General features: G+C 43.0%; 1 non-coding gene across 1 annotated transcript; it reads right to left on the reverse strand.

Moving 5' to 3' along the window:
- Window positions 1-2,145: 2,145 nt before the first annotated feature.
- TRNAH-GUG (transfer RNA histidin (anticodon GUG)) lies at window positions 2,146-2,217 on the reverse strand. The gene has a single exon. It is a non-coding gene; the product is annotated as a tRNA-His (tRNA).
- Between the last annotated feature and the right edge of the window lie 9,117 nt (window positions 2,218-11,334).

The following is an 11,334-nucleotide window of genomic DNA, read 5'->3' on the forward strand; positions in this document are numbered from 1 at the left end:
TGTCCTTGTAACCAACAATCTTTACATACTGCTGACTGAATACTTCTGCCTTTTGAAGATCCTCACATACACACTCCCCTTGTTCATTAATTATTCCTGGAATGTCCTTCTTGGAACCTGTTTCTGCCTTAAAATACCTATACATACCCTTCCATTTTTCACTAAAATTTGTATGACTGCCAATTATGCTTGCCATCATGTTATCCTTAGCTGCCTTCTTTGCTAGATTCAATTTTCTAGTAAGTTTCTTCAATTTCTCCTTACTTTCCTTGCTGCCGCCTGTCGTTCTGCATCAAAATCTGTCTCTTTTGCCAAGTCACTCGCCCGTGCGTCATCTACTTCTATTCATTCCCTCCAACACAGATTGATTTACGAATGAAGTAGAGGATCCAGTATCAAGCAAGGCGTAAACAGAACGCGAACCAGAATGAATTTTGGCCCAGGGTGACGAAAAGGGGAGTCCACAAATTTGGCGATGAGAAAAGGTTTGAGGCACCAACGGCTGGCCTTCACGTTGGTGCGGGTTTACTTTCCCCGGTTTCCGTTACATCGTGAGCAAATGTTGCGGAACACATTGATAGCACTTCACAGAAGGTTTTGAAATACATTGTTTGAAGACGTGCCCACTCTCTCCACAATTCCAGCATATAATAGAAGGTGCCGTGTTGCGAAGGGGAACATTCTGATCAGGGAGAGCGCTGGTTACGCGACCAGGCGAGCGAGGGGACTCGAAACGGTCGGTAGGGCGTTCAGTAGATGACGCATGGGCGAGTGACTTGGCAAAAGAGACAGATTTTGATGCAGAACGACAGGCGGCAGCAAGGAAAGAGCAGCTGGAGGGCGGGGGCGGAGGTTGGTATAGGTGATTCGATTGAAGAGTAGACTCGTATTCACGGCCTAGATTCACAATGTCGTCGACGCAGTTTACTTCCGACCTCTTGATAAACAATTTATAATTTGGGGCAAGATTTCGATAGAATGTATAAAAAATTTCCGTCTCATAAATTTCGACATCCAAGCTATTGAACAAGGTGAGGATGCTGGTCGCACCCACGTCAATAGGTTCCTCAGACCTTGTGTCCTACGAAAAATCTCCTGTTTAAAAAAAATTCATGCCTGACAATCCAAACCTAGATTTAAGCTCCTTAGTAAAGTCGGACCAACTATGGGCGAGGTACTGATCCTCCTCCCTAGTTTTATCCCCCGATCTGATGTCTGACGCTCAAGGTCACTGCCCTTGAGGTGGTAGAGGTGGAATCCATGGCTGAGTCCGAGGGAAAAACCAACCCTGGAGGGTAACCACATAAAGAAGGCTTTTTTTTGCTATTTGTTTTACGTCACACCGACACAAATAGGTCTTATGGCGACGATGGGACAGGAAAGGCCTAGGAATGGGAAGGAAGCGGCCGTGACCTTAATTATGGTACAGCCCCAGCATTTGCCTGGTGTGAAAATGGGAAGCCACGGAAAACCATCTTCAGGGCTGCCGACAGTTGGGTTCGAACCAACTATCCCCCGGATGCGAGATTAAGAAAGAAAGAAGTTGTAAAGAAGAGAAGAATTATGACCATAATTAAAGGGATGTATTTTCTGCAGTAGATCTGAACATGTCCGCTTCTGTGGTCTAGTGGTTAGTGTGATTAGCTGCCACCCCGCGGAGGCTCGGGTTCGATTCCCGGTTCTGCCACAAAATTTCAAATGCGGTACGAGGGCTGGAACAGGGTTCACTCAGCCTCGGGAGGTCAACTATGGAGAGGGGCTCAGTCATCCTCGAAATGGTTTTCCATGGTTTCCCATTACTTCTTCAGGTAAATGCTTGGATAGTTCGTAATTTAATGCCAAGGCCGCTTCCTTACATCTTCCTTGCTATCCCTTCCAATATTACCATTCCATAGACGGTCCCCTTTTCAGCATAGTCTGGGGGAGAGTCCGGTCCTCCACCCCAATTGTATCCAGGATCAAATGTCTCACGTTTCGGGACACTGCCTTTGAGGTGGCAGATTTGGGATGCCTCGCTGAGTCCGAGGGAAAAACCGACCCTGGAGGGTAAAGGGATAAAATGATGAAGAAAGAAAGAAGGAAAAGTATATTAACACGCTGGATGGATCATTCTATCTTACTCGTCAACCAATTAAAAATCTACCTTGCCGTGACCAGGATTCGAACCTGGGTTATTGCGGCCACAACGCAATGTCCTAACCACTAGACGATCACGGCTACGGAGACGCCAATGTCCTGTAAGGTTTCATTTGATAGACAATGCATAAGAGCAGAAGCCTCGACGGTCCCGCTCTAGTTATTCCAACACTTACACGCGCTCTGGTAGAGATTACAAGAACACGTACACACCAGGTATCTCGTTACTCATTACCAGCTGAGTTCATACAAGGTATGCAATGTTTAGAGAAAAGTAAAGCAAACTCTAATCCTTATGAATTTCAGTGTGCTAGTTGAGTGACTCAAATAGAAGAGCGCTGGGTGATACCCAGGATCCCGGCACTGTCTGATGGTATTTGGAGGTTTTCAGATACCTCAGCCTTGTGTTGGTAGATTTGGTGCATGTTAATCTCCTCCTGACATGAGAATAATACTAATGGCGTGCGACGTCCGTAGGGTCCTTATCAAAGGGGATATAATATGATAGAGATGAAAGTCGATAATAAATTTCGGTTCCAAGACAGATGGCTCCTTGTAGTTTCAATCAATCAATCAATCAATCAATCAATACTGATCTGCATTTAGGGCAGTCGCCCAGGTAGCAGATTCCCTATCTGTTGTTTTCCTTGCCTTTTCCTAAATGATTTCAAAGAAATTGGAAATTTATTGAACGTCTCCCTTGGCAAGTTATTTTAATCACTAACTCCCCTTCCTATAAATGAATATTTGCCCCAGTTTGTCCTCTTGAATTCCAACTTTATCTTCATATTGTGATCTTTCCTACTTTTAAAGACGCCAATCAAACTTATTCGTCTACTGATGTCATCCCACGCCATCTCTCCGCTGACAGCTCGGAACATACCACTTAGTCGAGCAGCTCGTGTTCTTTCTCCCAGTTCTTCCCAGACCAAACTTTGTAACATTTTTGTAACGCTACTCTTTTGTCGGAAATCGCCCAGAACAAATCGAGCTGCTTTTCTTTCGATTTTTTCCAGTTCTTGAATCAGGTAATCCTGGTGAGGGCCCATACACTGGAACCATACTCCAGTTGGTGTCTTACCAGAGACTTATATGCCCTCTCCTTTACATCCTTACTACAACCCCTAAACACCCTCATAACCATGTGCAGAGATCGGTTCCCTTTATTTACAATCCCATTTATGTGATTTCCGCAATCAGAGATTGCGCCGCAATGCGCATTGTATGCATTACCTCACTATTATTATCAACAGATAATGTAGAGAAGTGACTTCCGCCATAGTGATGCACATCCGGTTATGCTCACTACAACCCCTCTCTCTCTACCTCTCGCCCGCCAATTTCTATTCTATTCACCCCTCCTTCACCACACCCCCTTACGTACTATGACGATTATAATGCAGTTCGGCTATTTCCATCCATACATTTTTATTTTCACGTACTTGCTATGTCCTAAATAAGGATTATGATCTGATACATCTAGTTCGTACGGGATACTATGTTATTCAGAGCATAACCTCACCCGACAAAGTAGCTTTACCTTGAAATTGATGATTGACACATTACCACAAAGCTGATATTATGACAAATAGTAAAGTCCTTCAAAAGCAAGATAGCAGAGCATAGCCGCAAGATATGGTTATCACGTCAGTATCCAAGGACCATTTGAAAATAAAAATAACAGAATTAAGTGCACTGAGACAGGAAAGGATGTAAAGGAGAGGGCATATAAGTCGCTGGTAAGACCCCAACTAGAGTATGGTTCCAGTGTATGGGACCCTCACCACGATTACTTGATTCAAGAACTGGAAAAAATCGAAAGAAAAGCAGCTCGATTTGTTCTGGGTGATTTCCGACAAAAGAGTAGCGTTACAAAAATGTTGGGTTGGGAAGAATTGAGAGAAAGAAGAAGAGCTGCTCGACTAAGTGGTATGTTCCGAGCTGTCAGCGGAGAGATGGCGTGGAATGAAATTAGTAGACGAATAAGTTTGAGTGGCGTTTATAAAAGTAGGAAAGATCACAATATGAAGATAAAGTTGGAATTCAAGAGGACAAACTAGGGCAAATATTCATTTATAGGAAGGGGAGTTAGGGATTGGAATAGCTTACCAAGGGAGACGTTCAATGAATTTCCAATTTCTTTGAAATCATTTCGGAAAAGGCTAGGAAAGCAACAGATAGGGAATCTGCCACCTGGGCGACTGCCCTAAATGCAGATCAGTATTCATTGAAGTTGATCGATTGGGTAAATTCGGATTCAGTGCAATCCAGCAATATTATCTCCATAATACTTGAAATTATACGACTGACTCTTTGTCAGAAGAGCTCACTGATTGAGGTTAGAGTTGAAATACTTCACTTGGAGGCAAACGGCCTTTAATTACAAAAATAACTCTTTTCATGGCCACTTGCCTGCCATCTAAAGAACCTTCCTACAACTATCTACACGTTGTGAATGACCTACAGCGCCATCTAAAAATTAGTACTGGAACTACCTGAAGCTAGCTAGAGATTGGAACCATAAGCCCCATAGGGTTTTCACCGTGGTGGTCCTGGTGCAGGTCTTACGGGTTCTCTTCTGATAACTGACCTGCGCGTCTGTGAGTTGAGACCCTACTTACTATAAATTATAATGACACCCAGTCCCCGAACCACCGAATTAACCAATAAGGGTTAAGATCCTGGACTCAGCCGGGATTCGAACTCAAGGCCGCTTGGATCACCAGCCAGCATGCTAATCATCTAGCCGTGGAGCCGGACAAAGTGGTAATAGTAACCAGACTTCGGATAAACTAATGCACATGCGACTGCATAGTTGTTGCTGTTTTATCTTAACAGTGCATATTTGGGTGCTTTCCTCCCGTTATGCCATATTTCAAATGTAGTTTTCGTCGTGAATGTAGGCATCACTTTCTGCAGGACACTATTTGAAAATTTGTTATGTATTTGAGATAAATGACTGTTAAGCTGTGCTGGTTATCCTCAGGTAGGCTGTTTGGCAGGTCGGCGGCGTGTTAAAAGTTAGCAACACCAGCCCTACATCCGACCATGGCCTCATCAACTTGCAATGCAATTAGGTGGGCACTGACTCCCGAAATTTCCCTTACAGCAGGGCTGTCTTTCCCTCATTTCGTGAATAGTTACCTTTCATGCACAATTAGTTCTTGTCAGTCTTACTTTAGTCAAATAGCTTAATATGATAATAGAGTGTAAACTCCTGCGAGAAGCTGGAAACACCGCTTCTGCGTGCCATCTAGCGGTTCGAGGAGATAACTACACTTGCTACTGCAGTCAGCTGTGTATGTTAGAAGTGCCATATTTGTAATTCAGATAGTTTTGTACTTGTTATGTATCACTATTTTGGAAATAGCAGGAATAGGTGTTATTGTGCTATGTACGGGTGTTTTATTTTCTTTATTTTTTCATTTTCCCCCAGATCTACAGTATTTACTACTTTAGTGGTCTATTAATGGAGGAAAGTAACAGTGGCCAACCTAGGCAAGCTCTTTCAACTTAATGAACCAATATTAATAATACTAATACAACAATACAATAATAAAACACCGGCAAATTGCACATGACTGGACTCGCGAAACTAGCACATTCCAGAACTTAGACCATCGCTCTCATTGACCTACTCAGGTTCGCTGTTACAACAATAACATTACACCACCTACGCATTAGTGTGGCGCAAACTTCTTGCTTTGCAGTTTCTGTATGAACCACTTCCTTATTCTTAGCCATCATTACCTCACTCCGCCCATTCTTCATAATTTACCTACAATAAAGCAGCAATAATTATCTTACCATTCATACATACAGTGCATAACAGTCTTGTTTGTACACCAACTTATTGCAACGAAATAACGGTTAAAATTTTGTATACAATTATTGTGATGTATTTTATTGCCCATATCGTAATAGATACACTAATAAACATTGTAAATAATAAAAAAACTGATCTGTGATCTTACAATTTAACACAAATTCAAGCAATGTACAAAAACCGGGCGTTTCATCATGCAACAATCTTGTTTGTACACTTACAGAAGACAGCAAAATGTTCGCACAAAAACACTCGTTAATACCCCGATGAGTATCCTCTGGCCTTGAGAACTGCTTTGCACCTTCGCTGCATCGAATGAACCAGTTTCTCACATATTTTTTGGGTCGGTCTTACCCCATTCTTCGTTGACTATACTTCTTAAATGCTCTAGTGATTGAGGTTTCCTTGCATGAACCCTTGTTTTTAGATCGACCCACAAATGTTCTATGGGGTCCAAGTCAGAGGACTGGGCAGGAGTTCGCAGTTGCGATGGTACGTTCCATATCAGCCACTGCTTGCAAATATCAGCTGTGTGCTTGGGATAATTGTCTTGCTGAAATATGTAGTAAGACCCCAACCCCATTTTACTGCACTCTGTTTGACATTGTTCTTTAAAATGTTTAAATAACCCCATCTGTCCATGATGCCATTGATGATTTCTATATTTCCCACTCCACAAGACGACATGCACCCCCAGATGACAATTGATCCACCTCCATGTTTTACGGTGGGTAGCGTATTTGCAGGTTTATTGGCTGTATTTACTTTTCTCCATACATAACTGTTTCTATCCGAACCGTATAGAGATATTTTAGTCTCATCTGACCAAATAACTTTGTTCCAGAACGTGCAATCCTTGTTTTCATACTCTCTGCAAAATTTCATTCTGGCTTGTCGATCTTTCTTAGTAACAAACGGCCTTTTCCATGGTCGTCTACCGTGATAATCATATTTCCACAATACCCTACGAATTGTCTGACTTGACAGTTTCTTCTTCGTACTTTCTTCCAGCATTACGCGGATCTTAAGCGCACTTAATTGTGGATTCTGTTTTACTTGTTTCACAATATAACGTTCATCTCGCCTATTTAGTATCTTTTCTTTTGCTTTCCTTGGCAAATTCTTCGTGATTCCTCTATATATGAATTTATTCAACACATAGTGTATTGTGGAATGAGGTTTATTTACTTTGCGTCCAATTTCACGCAAGGAATACCCTTGCAATCCGAGAGATACAATTACATTTTTAGTTCGTCACTTAACTCTGTTCTTTTACCCATTAGGCCTATGTAACACACGGTCTGGTGCACTAACTGTGAAACTATACACACTAGCACAGCACAGATACACACCAGCTAGCTAGGAGTGTTCCCGAGCGACGAGGTTGCTAACGTGTACAAACAAGACTGTTGCAAGCAAATAGGCCACTACACAACATATATCACTCATATTCTTTTAAAATGGTGTACCGAGACTTTTGGTCGCTAACATCAAGTTCTCAACATCTTGTGCAATAACTTATCCATGTCTTGTGCACTGGTTATGTACTATTTAGAAATTATAAAGACATTATATCTGCTAAGTGGGGTGTACAATCAAGACTGTTATGCACTGTATATCAACTCAAAATCATATATTACCATGCCCAAAAAAACCAACTATAATTCACTACCTCACTTTTTGACCCTCTTTCAATCACACTTCTTATTATAAGCACAATCACTCTTACCATCCTTCACTCAATCACGTTTTACCGTATCTATCTTTACCAGCCGTAATCTTTACATCTCACTACGTCAACCTTTTATTCATAATCACTCTTGAATCCAATTCCATAGTAATCACCGTTAGCAAAGATCATTCAGAATGACCATATACCAGCCATAATCACAGATTGATTTCCTCTCTCCAATCCAATTATATCCACCACCCACTAATCTTATTATATCTACAATAAAACAGCAATATTCATCTTAATATTCATACATATACGAACTATAATTACATATTCATTCCGTACTTCATTTCCTTTAAATTTCGAGCCAGTCTCCACATTACAATAAATTATGCCAAAATTTACCAACTATACTTCACTACATTTGTAAACCCCCTTTCAATCTCACTTCTTCTTATAATTATAATCACTAATAACATCCTCCACTCAATATTACCATAATACTCTTACCATTCAAACATATACCAACCGAACTTATATATTAATTTCGTCCCTCCAATTCACTTACTGTGACCTCTTATACGTCGTCTCTCTAACCATCCTTGACCATACATACTCTCAATACCCAACTCTTGAACAAAGCGGTATGAAAGCTGGAACGGGGTTCACTCAGCCTCGGGAGGTCAAATGAATGGAGGTGGGTTCGATTCGCACCTCAGTCATCCTCGAAGTGTTTTTCCGTGGTTTCCCAAGTCTCCTTCAGGCAAATGCCGGGATGGTAAGGCCTACCTAACTTAAGGCCATGGCCGCTTCCTTCCCTCTTCCTTGTCCATCCCTTCCAATCTTCCTATCTCCCCACAAAGCCCCTCTTCAGCATAGTAGGTGAGGCAGCTTGGGCGAGGCACTGGTCCTCCTCCCCAGTTGTATCCCCGACCCTATGTCTTACACTCCAGGACACTGCCCTTGCTATTTGCTTTACGTCGCTTCAACATCTGATCTATGATTTCCTTCAAAGCTTTCATTTTAGGTGGAGACAGCCTATAAGGCGGAAACCGGACTGGAATCGAATCCGTAACCTCAATCTTGTATTCAATAAGGTCAGTAACACCAAGAGTATCAGAGAACACCTCTGGAAACGACTGACACAACTTACGAATACTCTCAGCCTGCTCCTCAGGTAGATGTCTAAGATCTAACAACATCTCATCCTGGGTAGGCGAAATAGATGAACATGACACGGAACTACATTTTAGCAACGGGATTTTAGATTTACTATCAAATTTGAAAGTGCACGACTTGCTCTGAAGGTCGAGCACTAGACCGGTGTGAGACATGAAATCAGCTCCCAATATAATGGGGCAAGACAAGTGCTTGGCCACAAACAGTTTAAATTTCCAGGTAAATTTAGATATACGAAGTTTGGCATACAGAAAACCTAAAATTTCTAATGGAGAGGAATTTGCCGAAACATATTGAAACGAAGTCGAACAAAAATCAGGAAGTTTACAAATAGATTTTAATTTGGAATACCATTCAGCCGAAATAATGGAACAAACATTGCCTGAATCTAATAGAACTGTTACAGGTTCATTATTTAATTCAATTTTGAGGAAGGGAACAGGTGCAGGAGAATCCGCCGCAATCCTAAGATATTCATTGGGACATTCAAATGGGAATGTAGAATAGTTCTGACTTTTTTCCTGCATTTTCGTCAGATTTAACTTGTGCTGAGCGTCGAAAGGATGAATCTACCGACTCAGCCGGAGCCACTAGTCACGTTTGATTGTTGGTGGAAATTGCACCCGAAGTTGAGCAGGAGGGAGTGCTGCTAGCATTAGGGCAGTTCTTGGCAATATGTGAAAACGCGCCGCATTTAAAACAGCCTTGGGATGACCCTGCTCCATTCCTTGTCCCACTAGATTTAATTAATGGACACTTGTTCCGAAGATGGTCAGGCGACCCACACGCATAACATTTACGGGCAGTGAAGGTTCGGAGGGGTGGAGGCCGAAAATTACTAGAGGATGGAGGGGGTTCTTTCGCAACACGCAAGGTATCGGCGTATCTAACTCCTTCCGCTGAGACAGCCATAGCCTCTAACTCGGCAAAAGTTTGCGGACGCGACGCGAAACACAAGTATGACCAGTAAGATGGTGAAATTCCTTCCACGCCTGGAAATGGTAGGAAGCGGTCGTAGCCTTAATGAAGGTACAGCCCCCGGCATTTGCCTTGTGTGAAAATGGGAAACCACGGAAAACCATCTTCAGGGCTGCCGACGGTGGGGCTCGAACCCACTATCTCCCGATTACTGGATACTGGCCGCACTTTAGCGACTACAGCTATCGAGCTCGATGACACCGCCCTGGAGGCGGTAGAGGTGACATCCCTCGCTGAGTCCGAGAAATAAACCAACCTTGGAGAGTAAGGAGATTATGAAATGAAGTTGTAAAGAAGATAAGAATTATGACCATAAGTAAAGGGATGCATTTTCCGTAGTAGATTTGAACATGTCTGCCTCTGTGGTGTAGTGGTCAGTGTGATTAGCTGCCACCTCCGGTGGCCCGGGTTCGATTCCCGGCTCTGCCTAGAAATTTGAAATAAGTGGTGTGAGGGCTGGAAGGAGGTAGTGATGAGTTCGATTCCTACCACAGCCATCCTGGAAGTGTTTTTTTTTTTCAGGAAAATTCCGGGGTGGTACCTAACTTGAGGCCACGGTTGCTTCCTTCCGTCTTCCTTGTCTATCCCTTCCAATGTTCTATCCGCGCACAAGGCCCCTGTTCAGCATAGTAGTTGAGACCACCTGGGCGAGGTGCTGGTCATCCTCTGCAGTTGTATCCCCAGACCCAATGCCTCACGCTCCAGGACACTGCCCTTGAGGCGGTAGGGGTGGGATCCCTTGCTGAGTCCGAGAGAAAAACTACCCTGGAGGGAAAGCAGGTTAAGAAATTAAGAAAAAGATGGCAGTGTCCTGGGTTAATGCTCCTTTTTAGGCAAATGTCTCCCTTCACCTTAACCTACTGATGTACCTGTAACCTTTCCATTCATACTATTTTAGCCCAGAGATGCATTTGATATTCTCTGCAAGCTGAAATATTAGCCGTTTTATCAAAAGGGAAGATATTTCCCAAATAAGATAACGCGTATCGAAGTAAAAGCTTTGAGGATTACTTGGAAGATTAGCGAAATCACTGTCCGCCTCTGTGGTGTAGTGGCTAGTGTGATTAGCTGCCATCCCGCGGGGGCTCGGGTTCGATTCCCGGCTCTGCCACAATATTTGAAATGCGGTACGAGTGCTGGAACGGGGTTCGCTCAACCTCGGGAGGTCAACAGACGAGAGTCATCCTCGAAATGGTTTCCCACTACTTCTTCAGGTAAATGCTTGGATGCTTCGTAATTTAATGGCCACGGTCGCTTCCTTACATCTTCCTTTCGTATCGATTCCAATATTCCCAACCCCCAGAAGTCCCTCTTTTCAGCATAGCCTGGGGGAGATTCCGGGTCTCCATCTCAGTTGTATCCCGGTCCAAATATGTCACGTTCCGGGACACTGCCCTTGAGCCGAGGTGGGATCCCTCGCTGATTCCGATCGAAAAACCGGCACTGGAGGGTAAACAGGTAAAGAAGAAAGAAAGAAAGAAAGAAAAGTATATTGACACCCTGGATCATTCTTACTCGGCAACCAATAAAAAAACTGCCT

The sequence above is a fragment of the Anabrus simplex genome, chromosome 1, assembly GCF_040414725.1.
Source record: "Anabrus simplex isolate iqAnaSimp1 chromosome 1, ASM4041472v1, whole genome shotgun sequence".
In the NCBI taxonomy this organism is placed as follows: domain Eukaryota; kingdom Metazoa; phylum Arthropoda; class Insecta; order Orthoptera; family Tettigoniidae; genus Anabrus; species Anabrus simplex.